This window comes from Heliangelus exortis, chromosome 1 (assembly GCF_036169615.1).
Source record: "Heliangelus exortis chromosome 1, bHelExo1.hap1, whole genome shotgun sequence".
In the NCBI taxonomy this organism is placed as follows: Eukaryota; Metazoa; Chordata; class Aves; order Apodiformes; family Trochilidae; genus Heliangelus; species Heliangelus exortis.
Genome location: NC_092422.1, coordinates 184,655,510 through 184,666,702, shown reverse-complemented (window position 1 = coordinate 184,666,702; position 11,193 = coordinate 184,655,510).

Genomic DNA, 11,193 nt, shown 5'->3' with positions numbered 1-11,193 from the left:
TGGACGGGGTCTCTGCATAACCCGAGTCAGGGAAATAAATGGGAAGGATGGGTGTGATTGTGTTGAAGTGAGACAAAGCCCATGTCTTTTGAGGCTACCAGTGAAGTTGAAGTGTCAGTGTCAGTAAAGTTTGGCTTCAGCAAATTTGAAGCATCTGCCCTGTGAATGCTGAAAAGGAAAGTCAGAAGTAATTAGTAGTTAATTGATCTTGCCTCTTCTTCCAGAACAAAGTCTTCTGTTCATGAAGCCTCCTTGTTTTCTTCTATTTATGCAGGGACTTACCAGAGAGGCCTGGCACTCCCGAGCTGCCTTGGCCATGCCAAATAATCCCTTGGGATGAATCCCTTTTTTGTGCATAGGACTTGTTACAGTCAGATAATAATGCAGTTTTGCCATGCCAGTTACTTGAACTTTGCTCTTAAGTAAAGCCCAAGTCATTTCTAAACAAAGGCCTAAATGTGAAATTATAGGCAACTTCCATGCCTATGTTATTACGAGATTTTAATTTTCCTAGGGTAGGAACAAGAGCAGCTGTTTGGCTGCCATTTTCCAGTGGGCTGGTACAATACACATCTTCTGTAAACTGACATCTCATGATTTCATCTGAAAATGTGGTATTTAGCTGTACACATTTTTCTCTTTCTTGTACTGAGTTTCATTCAAATGGGTTAAAACCTGTATTTCTTTATTGCTTATTAACTTTAATGAGGTATGAATGCAAAAGAGAATAAGCCTTTTCTTCTTCAGAAAGACATTTCTTTACTAATTCTGTAGTTGCTATCAAATATGTGAGATTAAACCCTTGAATTTATTTTTGCTCTTGTGGCCATTAAAAAGAATATAAGATTTAAAGAAAAAACTTTAAAATCAAGGGACAAGTATCAATAAATTTCTATTGCTGGGCTTAATAACAGAATTTAAAGGTAAATACTTTCCAAGGGTAGAAAGTTTTTATGCTTTGATATCTTATATATTTTATTTTTATGAGATTGATTTAAAGATTTAAATCTCCTACAGCAATAAACTATGCCCATGCTTAGAAGATAAGGTACTGGGATGGACTTTGAGCTTAAAATTATTCTGAATATTTATTATGCATTAGAATTGCTGAAGGCAAATACACAATAGTCATTATGGGTTTTGTTTTTATATAGTCCTAATTTGGATAGTCTCTCCTTTAATATATGATTTGGGGTCACCAGCATAAGAAAATACTTTTTTCTGATTCCAGTCCACTATGCTGTGCTGCTCTATGGGCACTTTGTGAGGAGTGTACCTAAGTATGTTTAAGGAAATCCCACTTCATTTGGTTATTTACAATCCTAATGTTCTATCTTGTTTTGCAAATATTATTTTCAACATACTTTAAATAAAAATATATATAAAGAAGCATCCCCCACAGCAAATATTCATGTCCATGGCTATTGTTCCTTACTATCCATTTGCTGCTCTGAATTTCCATGAAGAAATGTTGGGTATTTACCCGTGTTACAGCTGCATACTGAAGTTTCCAAGGCTTTCATTTACTTGCAAATATTTATCGTGGGTAGCCTTTATCTGAAGAATTTTTTAAAATGTCAGTCCCCACAAAAGAAACTCTTAGTCCATTTTACAGCCTAATTTATCTCTCCGCTTCACTATTCTAGCTTGAATAACCCCAAGGACCCAAGATACACAGGGCTAACAGGCCAAGACAGTTTTAACAGCTTACTTTGTGAGAAAAAGTGCAACGTAAATCTTGAGGAAGTCTATAATAGATATTCTTTCTATTTTATTTAATAATGACTAAACTTGTAGAGACCTGGAAATGATACTTTATTTAATAATAGCTAAACTTGCAGAAAGCTGTAAATAAATTTTACTGCAGGTTTTCAGGGCTTTCTCTTAACATCTCTGCATTTAAAATGTATCTAAAATATAGAGTCTGTGTACCTACATGTCAGTGGACCTGTGAATGGAGATCTAAGATTCAACACTTTTATCTAAGGCACACAACTGCAGCCCATGGGGCCACAAGCACATTGCAAGGATACTTTTTGTTTGCCTGCTGCAGTTTCTAGGCTGCTGCTGCAAATACGGTCTGAGCAAAAACTGAAAGCTATTTAAAATACCCACAAATTAATGCAAGCCCTGAGGATAAGCTGGGAGCCCCCCAGATGGGCAGAGGGCATCCCTGCAGCCACCAGACTGCAGGATCCATCCCACTGCCCCTCCATTTGTGTCATGCTCCAGTCATTACTATCTCTTATCCCTAAATACACCTATACACAAATTATTACTATCTCTCTATACTAATTTAGTCTATGATTACAGATGTTCATCTGCTGTAAAAGACTCTTAAAACAAGGAGCAATTGTCACAGTTCAAGGTCTGCCACCCACAGACCAGCATGGGACATACATGGGGGTGTCAAAGCTGGTAACTTATGTGAGACCCGGTCACCAGGGCCACCAAATGCTCAGATTAGTTTTTCAGCCCATCAACACAGGGGTTAATGTGTTGGCCACCCTGGCCACCCTCACTGATTCAGTCACTAAACTCAGTTTCTTTTCTTTCTTCTTTCTTTTTGTTTTCTTTATGATTTTTTTTTTTCTTTTTTGGGGTAAAAGAGCATCTATTGAAGTGAGAGTGAGATCCTGACTCTGGCTTTTGACATGAGCAGCCTCTCCATGGTAACCCAGCAGCAGAGCCTGGATGGGCACCAAGCAAGAGGAAGGCAAGGGATGAAGGTAAGGGTGTTATACACAGCCCTGTGGCCCAGTTAGGGAATGTGGAGATACCACGCTCTTCATTTATTGAAAAGATTTCATCAGAGCCTTGCATCCTTAGAGATGAACACTCCTACTACTTTAATTTAATTGGCTTGTAAATTGTCAGATTAGTTGTTTTTCAGACAAGACCTATCCAAGAAATATGTCAGCACCATAAAACACAGGGCCAGTGACCAGTGAACACAGTAAGGAAGTTAGGAATTGTATCTCTACTCCAGTTTTGACCCAGAATATTACTTTTTTTCAAGCAAAGTAAGACTGCTTGGGAAATCAGGTTCATAGGTTAATTAAAAAAATGAAATAAAATCTTAATTCATATTAGCAGCAAAGCAAGCTGTTAGGATAAGCCAGAATATTATGGAATAAGCAGATATTTTTAATTATTCAAAATCCTCCATCAGAAGTCTAAAATTGAGCACCTATGAGTCAAATATTCCTCCCAGCTCTCTTTAAGAAGGTCACTGAGAAATTGCTCAGACTGTCTGTCAATGAGAATCTCTTGTATAATAAAGTATAAATGAGACCACAGCATTTTTATCCTCTGGAGGAATCATGGCTATACTACTAAGGAGTGATCCACCTGTTAGAAGAAAAGTGTCGGGATCCCAGCTCTGCTCCTGGTTTCTCTTAGGGAAATCTGTCCCTGTGTGACTCAGTGTCATTGATATTAACATGAGACCACATCAGCCAGCCCAGGATGGGCAACAGGCTCAGGGTGGGACTGTACAAGGTTAGACACTGATTGAAGTGGTACAAAGGCCCTTTACATTAATGACACTAAGCTCTTTTAGTAGAACAAGGAGTATGCTTCACCAGCTTTTAAGTGGAAAGGTGCTCCTGCTATTGTCCCAGTACCCAGTAAGGTGGATCAGAAGGCTCCACCACAGAAGCTTTACCCCAGTTCAGGGCATTCTAGCCAAGCTACAACCTCATAAAGTGTTAAAGGTTTCCCATGTGAGAGACTCTATTGCTCTCTCTTCAGGATGGTGTAAAGGTGCTTTTGAACTATTTGAAGGATGCTTTTTAAACTATTTGACCTTTATCAAGTATTTTTGAAGCTGTCTTTCCCTTCCCCGTGTTGGACACTGCTGCACCAGTGCTAGACATCAGAGCTGAGCCATGGCAGAGGTATCTCCTTGTGCAAGCACATCAGTTATGAAGAAATCTCCTCTTGTCCATCTCATCAATAAGCTGAGCAGATCAAAGTCAGTAAGTCCCAGCGAGTTCCCTGCTCTGCTCTCCACATGGTGGTAACCTGCCCTGCAGTGCCCAGAGAGTGGCATCCCTGGCAGACACAGGTCCTCGTGTGACACAATGAACAGACATCACACTCACAAAGCTGGACAGGCTCTTGGAGAGCTGCCATGTAGGGGATGGGATGAACCTATGAGACTGTCCTCTTAAAATATGCTGCTGGGTCATCACGTGTTGACTTGTAACAGACCTAAAGATTTTTGGTGGGTGTTTATATAGAGCTGGAACAAATACCAGGATGTACCTGTAAATCCTTGCACATCTTGCCACTTCCTTTGTTATCTCAAAGTTTGTCTGAAGCCCCTCATGAAGCCCCAGCTCTGCACAGGAGACCTCAGTAGCTCCAGTGCAATCCCATTGCTCAGCTTCATGGACCCACAGAGGAATTTCTGCCAGTCAGTGTGCCAGCCCAGGGTTGCCTTTTCTATGGTAGTTCCTTCTACAAAAAAAATACATGACCAGCCTGGGTGTCCCTGCAGCACCTGGTCCATTGTCAAGAGAGTATCTGGCAAAGCAAATGCCTACGAACATCTATTCCCACTGCTTTTCCTCAAAAGACATGGCAAAAGACACCCAGTTGACTGGAAGACCCCTGTGTATGCCCACCATGACCAGTGGTGAGAGCAGCTCATCTTCCCTGTTACCTTACAAAGCCACAGTGCTGCTGTGTGCCTGTTGTTCTGGGAGGTCTCCCACAACCCCCAGGGGTCTGCAGGGCCATGGGAGGAGTACCCTGAGTGTTCCCTCAAGTGAGGTGAGTGGAGGATGTGGCCCCAACTTTGGTTTAGCAAAGTTAAGCATTAAACATTAAGCAGGATGTGGCCTGCTTAATGTTAGTGCTTTCAAAGCCCATAATTCCTGCCCCTTAGGAAGAGGAAGCCCTGCTCCTGGCCCATGTGGCTGTGCTGCCATGGTGCCTGACATACCACGATCTTTTCCCCAGGACATTTCAACTATTTGGAAGAAATTCTCAAGGGACTTATTTTCTCTCCAAAATCCTTTCTGGAAGGGTGTGCTACAAGAGCACGTGTCACCAGCTTTTGCACCTAAAGAGGAGGCTGGTGATGTCTCCAGTGGCCTGGGGAGACTGGAGTTCATAGCTTAGAAACATAAATATCCTCTGCCTCCTCCTTTCGGGAGCAATTGGGATCATGGTGTAACCTCTGCTGCTCCATGGTCACAACAGGACTTTATCAGCCACCATAGGGCCTCAGGCCACTGCTCCTGGCAACACTATCTGGCTCATTTCTTGGCCTACCCCTTGCTCCTCCTTCCAATAAGATAAGAGAAAGGAGTTATCTTCATTAGCTGTACACACAGACATAATTTTTCCTGGCAGAGCTGGAAATCCTGGGTTTCCAGGCAGGGGTGTGCTTCCAAACCACTGCAGGTGCAGCTGTGCTGGCAGCCCTGCCCCAAGCTGCTGGTGGGCTCTGCTTCAGGACCAGTTTTGACCATCCTCCTCACCAAATGGACAGCCAAGATACCCCAGGCTGGGTGAGGAAGCAATGGGCAACCAACCTGGTGACTCCCAACTGGATCTCTATTGGAAGGAATGGCTCTGCAGAAGCACCATCACTACCACCATCAAGTGTCGGGTCAGCACAACCCTGGTTTGCAGGAGGTGGAAATGCATCTCAGCCTGTAGGCACCTTTGTGATGCCACATCTCAGCACACTTGCTGCTCTCCTGCATCTGAACAGCCATGTCCCACCTCCCAGTGACCCAGGGACAGGCTGGGAAGAATCTGTTTGGTGGGGCCAGACTGGTTGTGTCTGCCCGCCAGCAGCCTGGCTCGGAATCAAAGGATGTTTGTCAGATCTTCTAGGAGCCTAGCATGGAAGAAGATACAGAAATGCAAAGCATCATATCCTTATTATTATTTATTTTTTTCCCCTTTGGCAAATGGCCTAGAAGATTAACAAAAAGAGACAGAAATGCCAAAAAGTAAACCACCTACTGTTGTCTCCTGGAGATAAACCAGAACATTGTTCCAACCAGTAGAATGCTGCTGCTCTCCTGGAAGTGAAGAAAACACCACCCAGCCCTGGGGAGGGATCTGGGGAAGAGAGAAAGAGAAATGAGCAGGTCAGACAGAAGTCTGAAAAGGAAGTCAAGGTGGTGCCTTTACATGTGTTTGGCATGGAGAAAAATAACACCCAATACCACACATTCAGAAAAACCATTGCTGCTGGAAGTTAAAGTGGCTTCAGAGACACTTGTGACATTCTGTGGGTTACAATAGTTTGTTGTGGATTATTATGACACCCACTGCTGAGGAAAGATCTTCTGGGCATGAGTCATGGGGACCCTGCCTGGCTGTCTTATTCTGTCCCATGGCACCCTATTGTCTACTGTATTTTCTTCCTCCACATCAAAAATGCAGAGTTTCAAGTACGTGATTTCTGACAAATGCAGCCAGGACTGAACTCCAAGGACTGCAGTTTGCCCCTTATGCTCCTCCTGCTATTTTCACTTGTCCAGTTTTTGCCATCATAATTCTTTTGAACACAATAGCAGCTTTTGAGCAAGATGCCTCTGTTTAATTTAGTATTAGTTTGTGTTTGCTAAAGCCCAACCCCATCACCAACGAAATTAACATCAGGCTCAGAAAGATCTAACCTTTCATGTGGCTAAAAGCAAGATTACAATTCTCAATTCTCCTTCCTTTTGAAGATTATTGGCTGCCAAAACATACTTCTGAGGCAAGCAAAGTAAAAAGTGCTCTGTGTTCTGGGCAGCTTTGGACCAAGCCTGCAGGAGCATCTCCAGTGATTCCTGCCCTGTCCCATCTCTGTGAAGATGCTAACATCCCTCCCAGCCCCAAAACATCTGATTCATCACCTACATCTTTGCTGCTCCACCCTGTGGAGCAGTTTGGTCTGACTTGGGCAGATATTTTCTGTTGCTGACACCATTAGAGCAGCGGTAACCTCTGGCAGGCAGGTGGGAGACAGCTCCATCTTCAGCTGCTGTCATTGCTTGCTTCACTGCCCATGAGCTGAAGACCTGAGGAGCTGAAGCTCCATTTGCAGCCAGAGCAAGCTGTGGGAAGGCAGCAATCCACCTTTCTCATATTCTTTGGGGATAAAACCATGGAATCAACAACAGATTCAATACAGCAATGTGCTAAAGGAGATGGATTTTGGAAATCACATAGGCAATACCTCACTGTCCAGTACAGGAGCTATTGATGGCAACTTTACTCACCACAGTCAGCTAAGTTAAATTCCCTCAACGGTTGCTTCCCAGCCACAATCACCACTTTTATTCTGCACCTTTTCACGCATTTCACCCACTGAGAGAACATTACCCGGCTGCCTTCACGCTGCTGGGTAGAGGATGCTCCCAGGTGGCAGAGAAGTGCTGTATCTCATTCCTGCCCTCCCTTACAGTGACACACATAATGAAGCTGTTGATGAATTGTATTCTTCCTGCAGGCTACTGGGTCTGTGAAGGATCAAAGTAAAAGTACTTTTTTATAACTCCAGGTGCTTAAGGAATGTAATAAATCATGGCAATGCTGTCACTGTGTATAGACTCTGTACCCAGGGACAAAGAAGTTCACAAACACAGGTAAGAAATGTTATTCATATTTTATACAAAGGGATTACAACCCAGCCAATAGATAATATTTTACCTTCTATGTGCTCAACATACTGGAAAAAAAGCTATTTTAACAATATTACATTTGGTACAGCTCTGCACCCTGCACCCCCATGTGCAGCTCCAAAGCTGCTGCTGTGGGTGAGAAGGGCACGTGGGGGCTGACTGCTGTGGGCAAAATTTCTGGGCTCAGGGCTACAGCTGGAGACACACCAATGATCTTGTGTGCTGGTACAACCATGTCCTGGCAAAATTACTTACTGGGAGAGTAAAGCATCCAGCTCTTGTATCCCCTGCATAGGGTGGAACACTGAAACAGGACCAGGCTTGTTGGGCCATGCTGTGGCCGTACATGTGTGCCTTTGCCTTCCCACTTTCATTTGGCCTGAATATCTGCTTGTGAAGTAAGGTGATGGGGAGCATCAGCCCCCCAAAATGTGTGTGCAGCCTTCAGAACTCGAGCAGGTCAACTCAGTGTGATCTCAAAGGACACCACGTGCAGTGTGACCTGGTGACCCAGTGACCGGTACGGGAAGCTGGAGGCTGTGGGAGAAACTGGAGGACGTGACTTTGTTCTTTGTTTGAAATAGTGTTTTCCCTTCTCTGATTAAACTCGACTGCAGCTCATTAACTATTCAGGTGTTGTCCGCATCTTTAGAGAAGGAAACATGAGATGACAGACTATTTAACAAGTTCATTTTGAGCACAAAATGTGTTCAAGGCAGGAAAAAAATATTACTTCATGCAAAACTTGGGTCGGTGTAATTGCAGGTCTGACTGCTTCAAAGATGAAAAGCCTCTTTCTTAATTCAAGGCAAATGTAGCAGAAATAATGTTTAGAAAAGAGGTACAGGTAGGTACTCACCAGGGAGTGCAATTTTAATATCCTGAGTACAAGATTTCTTAAATCTTTGTCTGACCCTACATTAACACACTTTGTTACATTTCATCTGCCACATTCATCTTTGTCAGTTTCTTTTTTTCCCCCTGCAATTTGTTTGCCCAGGTTTGCTCACATTTTCCTTTAGGACTGATGCTCTTGGACCATTTTGTGCTTCCTTGGAGACCCAACACTGACCCTGTGAACACCATGGGATGGTGTCCAGCTTAATCCTCCATGGACAAAGCTGCTCATGGTTCCTCCAGAGCCTGCCAGTGTGGTGCATCTTTGGCATAGGGAAGACACATTGTGTGGTCCAGCATCTGGACACCTGCCCTTAAAATATGCAATGGGACCAGGAGTTCATTAATCAAGAAGGGAGCAGGTAATTGCTGACAAGTTCTGAAGTTCAGGGCAGATCCACACCCATAGCTTCAGCCATGTTCCACTGCAGGGTATAGAGCTCCCAAGTCTGGGGTTTATCCTGGCTGCATCCCAGTCTTGCTCCATAATGAAGCATCACTGTGGATCACCACTGTGGACCCACAGGCTGGGCCAAGTTTCTGCAGCAGCCAGAAGCTCCCCATGAAGTGTTCTCACCACCTCTGGCTCTTGGATCCTGCCATGTGAATAGAGACCCAGCACCATGGCAAGTCACAAGACCTTTTCTCCATGCTTCAGAGGCTGGGTGGCAGGGGTGCTCATTCCAATGCAGAAATTATTGCTCAAAAGCTATTTATGAGGGGATAATGACTGCAAGGGAGTTGGGCTGAGCCTCCTGGACACCCTGTGCTGAAAGCCTTCAGTATGGGCTTTTCCCACCAAGGTCTTTAACCCTGGGACTGCCCAGGAACCAGGCGCCCTTGTCAGCACTAATCTGTGGAGCAGACAGGAGAACTCCAGCTCTGCTGCTGATCTTTTCTGAATATTGATCTATCACCCCCTGGGACAGCTACCAGGATGGGTGGGCTTTGGGAGGAGAGCAGTGAGGAAAGGCACAGTTCAGCCTGGAATTCAGATAACCTCAGCCACTCATCACCCTCCCGTCTTTGCTCTGTGGCCCCAAGCCACCACATTTAAGTTGGGCCAAAATGAGAGCTGCTGCCTGGGCTGGGTCTCAGTAACCTCCTCAATTTCTCCATCCTTTACACACAGCTGCCTCCTCAGGCTGTGCTCATCCACCAGGCTCTGCAGAGGGACCCTGAGCATTGCATGAACTCTGGCAGAAACTTCTTGAGAAGTTGAAAACCTGCTGATTAACTGCAATATTCCTTGCTGGAGGCACTGGATTTTGTGCTGTTTACTAAATCTCATGTACCTCCTGATTCAATGTTTTGTAAATTTAGCTCTCTCCAGCTTCAGCTGATGTGTGGTTGCAGATGCTCTCGGATGCTACTTGTTCCACAAGTGAGAAATGACTTGATAATTTATGGGTTGTAAACCCAAAGTTGTACAGGTTTTTACCTCAGGGAGAGAATAAATACATGTCTCATTTCGACACATTTTAGACAATGTGCTCCTTTTTAATGGCTTCCTTTGATTTTATTCTGAAATATGTAGATTTACATTTGTCTGAGCCTGGGGATTCTTTACAAAGATGTTAATATTGTATTGTCACTGCAAATAAGGAGTTTAGGCAAAGATTTTATTTTGATTAAAAAATGGAAGAGTTGGAGAATAATTGCTGCATTGCCAATGTGCAACTTGTAGGAGTTTAAAATTAATCAGAAAAATATTTATTTATTTATAGATGTTGAATTTAGAGTATATTTTACCTGCAAGTAAAAGAACCTGCACATAAAGTTCTGAAGTGCAGTGGAGGCCATGTGCATGCTATGGGTACCCTGAGAGATGACTATAACCATAATGGATATATATTGGTGTATTGAGCAAGGAATTTTTAATCGATGGCATTTGACATTACAGTTCAAGGATGTAAAAGATTTATTGATCTCTGAGTTAAAAGTGACCCTAGTTTCACCTCTTGTTAGTGCTCTGTAGGTTGCATTTTGAAACTGTGCTGTAACGAATCCTTAGGCTCAGACAAATTTAAGTCCTTCCCTCAACAGATAACAGAGGAACAAAAACCTGATGAAGATGCTTAGCTCCACCACCTGTTTAATTTAGAGGACATTTTCATTAGATAAGGGTCCCTTTTGTATGATTCCTCCATTTTCTTTTCCTGATAACATCATTTATTTTGATCTATAAGAAACTCCCAGGCCAATATTTGTAAACAGTGACTGAAGTAATGAGTCAACACATCTCAACACACAGGATGTCAAACTGGGCAGGAAGGTTTATTGTGTCATTGGGCCCAGCTTTGCATTGCCAAGGTAATTATTAAACCTGGGGTAAACAGAACTTTGATCCCATGTGTATTTTTAAACGATTGGCAATGCCCAGTTTTACAAAAATGTGATTTTAGAAAGCCATTCTCCATAGGAATTTATTGTGTCAACATGTAAGGTGTCCAGTGCAAGGTTTAGTCAAGTAAACTCATCCATAGAAAAGGTGCTGGTGTGGGGTGCTGTGTGAGGAGCTGCGGGGCCTCCTCTGATTCCCAGCCAAGAGGAGTGTGAAATGTTCATCTCCCAAAGGAGAAAGCAGTTCACTCACATCAGTGCTAGTGAGAAAAGGTCACTGTGTCCAGGGAAAAAGTGAATGTGTGAAAGGATAAAA